Raw genomic sequence first — 6,779 nt, forward strand, 5'->3', positions numbered from 1 at the left:
GATCATAGGGCACACCCCATGAAGCCATAGGTTCAGGAGGCATCATAACAGGAGTAGGAACCATAGGCATTTGGGCAACTTCTTCATGTAACTTGCTTGTGCCCTCAGGGCCTACTCAGGCCCGATCACATATATACCACTTCCATTTGATAATGGATTGTTGCTGTGCATGGCCTACTTTATGGCTTGGGGGGTCAGATAACACCCAGCTCATGATCTCAGCTCATGATAGGCAGCTCCAGTCACATGGTGACTTGGTGGCCCATTGTCAACCTTTTAGTTTCCATTAAGTCACAATAGCAGGCTAAGAGCTGTCTCTCAAAGGGAGAATAGTTGTCCGCAGATGAAGGCAAAGCCTTACTCCAAAATCCCAATAGCCTCCACTGTGATTCCCCTATGGGGGCCTGCCAGAGACTCCAAACAGCATCTTTATCTGCCACTGATACCTAAAGAACCATCAGGTCTGCAGGATCATATGGCCCAAGGGGCAAAGCAGCTTGGACAGCAGCCTGGACTTGTTGAAGGGCCCTTTCCTGTTCCAGGCCCCACTCAAAGGTAGCTGCAATCTGAGTCATTAGATATATGGGTCATAGTAACACACCCAGATGAGGAATGTGCTGCCTCCAGAATCCAAACAGGCTCACCAAGCATTGTGCTTCTTTCTTGGTGGAGGGAGGGGCCAAATGCAACAACTTATTCTTCACCTTAGAAGGAATGTCTCTGCATGCTCCATGCCACTGAACTCCTAGAAATTTCACTGAGGTAGAAGGTCCTTGAATTTTGGTTGGATTTATTTCCAATCCTCTCATGCACATATGCTTAATCAACAAGTCCAGACTGTATGCTACCTCCTGCTCACTGGAGCCAATCAGCATAACAGCATCAATATAGTGGACCAGTGTGATATTTTGTGGAAGAGTCAGGCAATCAAGATCCCTTCAAACCAAATTATGGCACAATGCCGGAGAGTTAATATACCCTTGAGGCAGGACAGTAAATGTATACTGTTTCCCTTGCCAGCTGAAAGAAAATTGCTTCTGGTGGTCCTTATGGACTGGTATTGAGAAGAAAGCATTTGCCAAATCAATAGCTGCATACCAAGTACCAGGAGATGTATTAATCTGCTCGAGTAAGGAAACCACATCTGGTAGAGCAGCTGGAATTGGAGTCACTACTTGATTGACTTTTCGATAGTCAACTGTCATTCTCTGTGACGTATCTGTCTTCTGCACTGGCCAAATATGAGAGTTAAAGGGAGATGTGGTGGGAATCACCACCCCTGCATCTTTCAAATCCTTGATGGTAGCTCTAATTTCTGCAATCCCTCCAGGGATGTGATACTGTTTTTGGTTCACTATTTTCCCTGGCAGAGGCAATTCCAGTGGTTTCCATTTGGCCTTTCCAACCATGATAGCCCTCACTCCACAGGTCAGGGAACCAATGTGAGGATTCTGCCAATTCCTAAGTATATCTATCCCAATTATACATTCGGGTACTGGGGAAATAACCACAGGATGGGTTCAGGGAACCACTGGACACACTGTCAGTCAGACTTCAGCCAAAACTCCATTTATCACCTGACCTCCGTAAGCCCCTACTTTAACTGGAGGGCCACAATACTTTTTAGGGTCTCCTGGAATCAGTGTCAACTCAGAACCAGTATCCAATAGGCTGTGGAATGACTTATTATTTCCTTTCCCCCAATGTACAGTTACTCTAGTAAAAGGCCACAGGTCCCTCTGGGGAAGGATGGGTGAGAGGCAAACAGCATAACTCTTTGGTACTGTAACAAGGTCCTTCCTCTAAGGAACCCATCCTTCCCTTCATTCAAGGGGTTCTGGGTCTGTAAACTGTCTCAAGTCTGGAAATTTGTTGAGATTCTCTATTGCTACAATCCAATACTGACTTTCTGTCATGTGTCCTAGAGCTTTTCTGCTTATACAGATCAAATGAAAACTTAGTAGTCTTCTTATGTATGTAGTCCCTGGAAACACCATGCTTGATTAGCTAGTACCACAGGTCCATTCAAGTCATTGTAGGTATTGTAGGTATTGATTTGCCTTTTCTGCCCATTACAATAAGTACATTCACCTTGTCTTTGGGAATTCAATACTACCACCTGACCCCTACTCCGAGGTCTTGTTACACCTATTATATTTACATTTAATTTATGCAATTGAGCAGCAGCATCTCCAACTGTAAGATTCGGCATAAGGAAAAGAGCAAAAACAAAGCTCTTCAAACGTTCTGGTGTCTCTCTCAGTACTTTCCATCTTATAAAATCAGTAAAAGACTTGTCCTCTGGGCCCTCCCATTGTGGAGGATTTGGTGTTGCACTACGAATCCACTCGAGCATACCAATTTGCCTGAGTCTTACAATCCCTTCATCAACACTAAGCCAAAGGATATCAGGTATCTCCAGCTCTCTCTCTCTGTAGGCCATCTTTTGATAAATACCTCAGCCAACCAATCAAATAAACTTAAAAAAAATAAACCTAGAATCTCCAGTCAGGGGGCCCATGTCAATAAACTCAGCCTGATCCAATTTTATGTTCCTTCCACCATTATCCCATACCCTTAAAATCCATTCCCAGACATATTCATTAGACTTCTGTTTGAAAGAATTAGCAAATTCACTAAGTTCTTTAGTGATGTAGCGCACCTCCTCATGGAAGACACTTTCTATCTCTCCTCTAGGGGCCTGCTTAGCTTTCAGTCTGGTTATAGGTCTAGAGGCAACAACAACTGGGCCCTGAGGGACATCAGCTTCGTCTTGCTGAATGGCATTAGTTTCCTCAATGGGATTAGTTTCCTCTGGCAAGGGTGGGGAGGGTGGGTCTGCTGAGGGTCAGAGATTAATTCATCAGGTGAATCAAATTCCTCAGAGTCTGAGGATTCAAAATCCTCAGCATTCTCAGGGTTCTCCCACACATCTCCATCCCACGTGCCAAGATTCCAGTCTTTCCCTACCAATGCCTGCACCTTTACTGCTGACATCCTTCGAGGCTGGGAATTAAATTTGCATTGTAGGTCAGCCAAATGTAAAATAAGGGCTCCAGTTTGAATTTCTGCAGCTTTAGCTCTCTGGCTGCTGGAGAGAAGATTCTCTTCCAGGGCACTCTTGGAAACTTTTAAACTGTTAATTCAAATCTGGAGCTTGTCAATTTTATCATTAAGCTCAATGTTTATCTTCATCATTTTACCCAGAGATGCTAGAAGTAGCCAGCCAGCATCATTATTTTTCTTATTTTTCCACAAATTGTCAAATGTTTTATGTATAGAGTCACTAAATTTCTTGCTTTTCACAAGAGGTGAGTTAGGAGATTCATTTACATCTATCTCCATAATTGTTTTAAATAGTCTACACCATGGATTTTCAGTGCTCTCCATGCTACCTGAAGATTGAGTTGGAGAGCCTGATCTTTTGGAATTGTCAGACCGTCAGTGCTAGATTGGGACTCCTGAGACATCCAGCCTGCTGGGCTGAGCAACTATGGATTCTCAGCCTCTCCAGTGTGGTGCAGCCATTGTTGGACTACTCGGACTCTATCCTGTGAGCTAAGCTGATAAATCTCTATACATATATATTCATTCTACCGGTTCTGTTTCTTTGGAGTACCCTAATACACAAGTCTTCAACTAAATTGTTCTGGGGTCAAGATCCATTCATTGAATTCTTAAGTGTCTTAAAAGCTAATAGATCCAGCATCCTTAGTTGAGTTTCCAGTGATTTGTTAGGAAGAATCTTAACTTTAGCCTTGACCATCTGGAAATCATCGTACACACTTCAACTAATTTCCCATCTTGTATCTAGTTCATAGGGATTTGAAAATGAATATTTTTATAATGAAAGGTTAAATAAAATTCCACAAATACTATTTCTAAAGTGAATGACCAAATTATATTTTGCTACTATTGTTTTTTATTTTTTTTTATTTTATGTGTATGAGTGTTTAGCCTGCATATATGTAAATGCACCCATATCATGCAATGCTCACAGAGGTCAGAAGAAGGCATCAGATGCCCCAGAACTGGAGTTACAGTGAGTTGTTAGCCATCATGTGCATGCTAGGAATCAAACCCAGGTCCTCTGCAAGAGCAGTCAATGCTTTTAACTGCTGAGCCATCTCTCCATCTCCCAATATCATTAACTTTTAAATTGTGCCCTTATCCAAAAAAAAAAAGAAAGAAAAGAAGGCTGGACTTGATGGTGCACACCTTTAGTTCCAGCACTCAGGAGGCAAAGGCAGGCAGATGTCTGTGAGTTCAAGGCCAGCTTTACATAGTAAGTTCCAGGCCAGCTGGGGCTACAGGGAGATGCTGTCTCAGAAAAAAAAAAAAAAAAAAAAAAAAGAACCCTTTTTCATCTGTTCAGAAACAAATGAAAATTCTATCAAGAAATAAAATTTTGAAGAGTGCCCTAGTTTGTTCTTCATTGCTGTGACAAAATACTCTGACCAATACCAACTTGTGGAGGAATGGGTTTATTCAGCTTACATCTCCCAGGTTGCAGTTCAACAGAGAGCCTGAGGCAGGAACTCAGGGCAGGAACCTGGAAGCAGGAGCTGGAGCACAGGCCATGAAGGAACGCTGCTTACTGGCTTGCTCCCCTGGTCCCTGTTCAGCCTGCTTTTTTATGCAACACAGGCCCACCTGCCCAGTAGTGGCACCACCCACAGTGGGCTAGGCCCTCCCACATCACTCATCAAGAAGATGCCCCTCAGACATGGCCACAGGCCAGTCCAACAGAGGAAATTCCCCAACTAGGGCTCCCTCAACCCAGGTGTGTCAAGTTGACACTAAAGCTATCCAGCACAAGAAGAAACTCACTAGGGCCCAACCATCCCTTAGAATTTGTAGGCTGGGTAAGGAAGAGGCATTTTCTTCAGTGGTGTGACCACTGGTAAATTGCCAATATTCCTGTAATAATTCCTCATCCATACTCCTGCAAATGTCCCTAATTAAAATCATTGGGTCACAAGGTTGGGTGTGATGGCACATGCCTTTAGTGCCAGCACTCAGGAGGCAGAGACTGGCAGATCTCTGTGAGATGTGTTGGGGACTCCTGCTGTTTTGGGTTGTAGTCTTTCCATGTCTGGATAGCCACATGCCATCTCGGCGCGAATGGGAGGACTCCTCTTCTCAGCAGGGCGCCCCCCTACTCTCTTCCTGACTCATCTTTGAAGTAGCCGCCACAGATACATGGCCTCTGGCTCAGAAACTGCTAGGTTTTCCTGTGTGATAATCAGGCAATGTCTGGCAGCCTGGCAGAAGCCCACCACCACATGTAAATTGGGCATCCTAAAAGCACCTATCAATTAAGGCTTTTGCCACTGCCCCCACAGTATAAATATCCTGGTTTCCCCTAATTAATCAGAGCTGAATCACTAAGACCTGGAGCCGAGCTGAGTCACTGAATAAAGGAGCTTCTGTGTCTTATTGCCTACGATCCAGTCTCTCCGGAGAGGGCTGTCTCTTCGTAAACCACGAGTCACGGAGACCCTGATTTCGCCCTCCTGCACCTCCCCTCGTGACCCGGCAGCTGACGGATCTCGAACCCAGAGGGAGTGCACGGTAGATTGGGACGGAACCCGCCCAGGCGGCTGACAGCGGTCCTCTAGAGCCGCCAGCCCCGGTAGCAGAGAGCCTCAGCAACGCGGTGCACGACACATGCGCACCCCAGCAATGCAGCACGCGGGACCCACCAGTGGCGCGGGAGAGACAGGCGCCAGCCAGCAGCTGGTGCTCCGTGAAACCCGCACACCCCAAAAGATGGAGGCCAACCTGGTCTACATAGTGAGTTCCAGGCCAGCTGGGGCCTACAGGGAGATCCTGTCTCAAAAAGAGCCCTCCTCCCCACCAAAAAAAATCACTGGGTCACAAATAAAAGACATGAAATTAGAAGGGGGCTAGTTGAGAAGAGGAAGCAAATCAGCTACGTGAGGGGGGTGCAGAGAGAGTAGCAGATGCTGAACATGATCAAAACACTTTATATACATGAGTAAAAATGTCATAATGAAACTCATTATTATGTATGACCAATATATGCTAATAAAAACTTTTTAAAAAATAGATACTGGTAAGAGGAATACAAAATGGAACAGACATGCTGATGAATATTTTAGATATCTTTTTCTCAATCATAGATATTAACTGAAAAAAAGCCTTCACACAGAGAATAATGCCTTTATTCACAAAGCTCAAAAGCTATAAGCAGCTCACAGGCCCTTCATGCAATGAATGAATAAGCCAACTATAGAAAATATATATTCTAAGATGAAAAGAAGTAATTTTAAGAAAAATGAATTCATAAGGGCACATTTGAGGAAATCGATTAATGATGCTTTCTTGGGGATATGCAGTGCAAAGGGTCTGGATAAACGCATGCCTTTGAGCCAAGCACTCAGGAGGCAAAGGCAGGCAGATCTCTGTAAATCCAAGACCAGCCTGGTCTACATAGTTTCATGACAGCTGGAGCTACAGGGAGACCCCCGTCTCAAAAAGACAAAAAAAGAAAGAAAAGAAAAGGGTTTCTCTGTCTGTCTTTAAACTGCTGTTTCACACATGGCCCATCCTCAGCTGGGCTCAATGTAATTTATCCATCAGAAACAGTAGTCATGCATGCTTTGATGATGTTTCCTCCATGTTTAACATCCTGAAATGAAGAAATCTTAACATAGAAGCAACCGTTACAAATATAAATTTGTTATACAAATATAAATGTTATAAACAAGATTGTGTGAATATTATATATATATATATATATATATATATATATA

Source organism: Nannospalax galili, unplaced genomic scaffold (assembly GCF_000622305.1).
Source record: "Nannospalax galili isolate Female #2095 unplaced genomic scaffold, S.galili_v1.0 scaffold462, whole genome shotgun sequence".
Taxonomy (NCBI): domain Eukaryota; kingdom Metazoa; phylum Chordata; class Mammalia; order Rodentia; family Spalacidae; genus Nannospalax; species Nannospalax galili.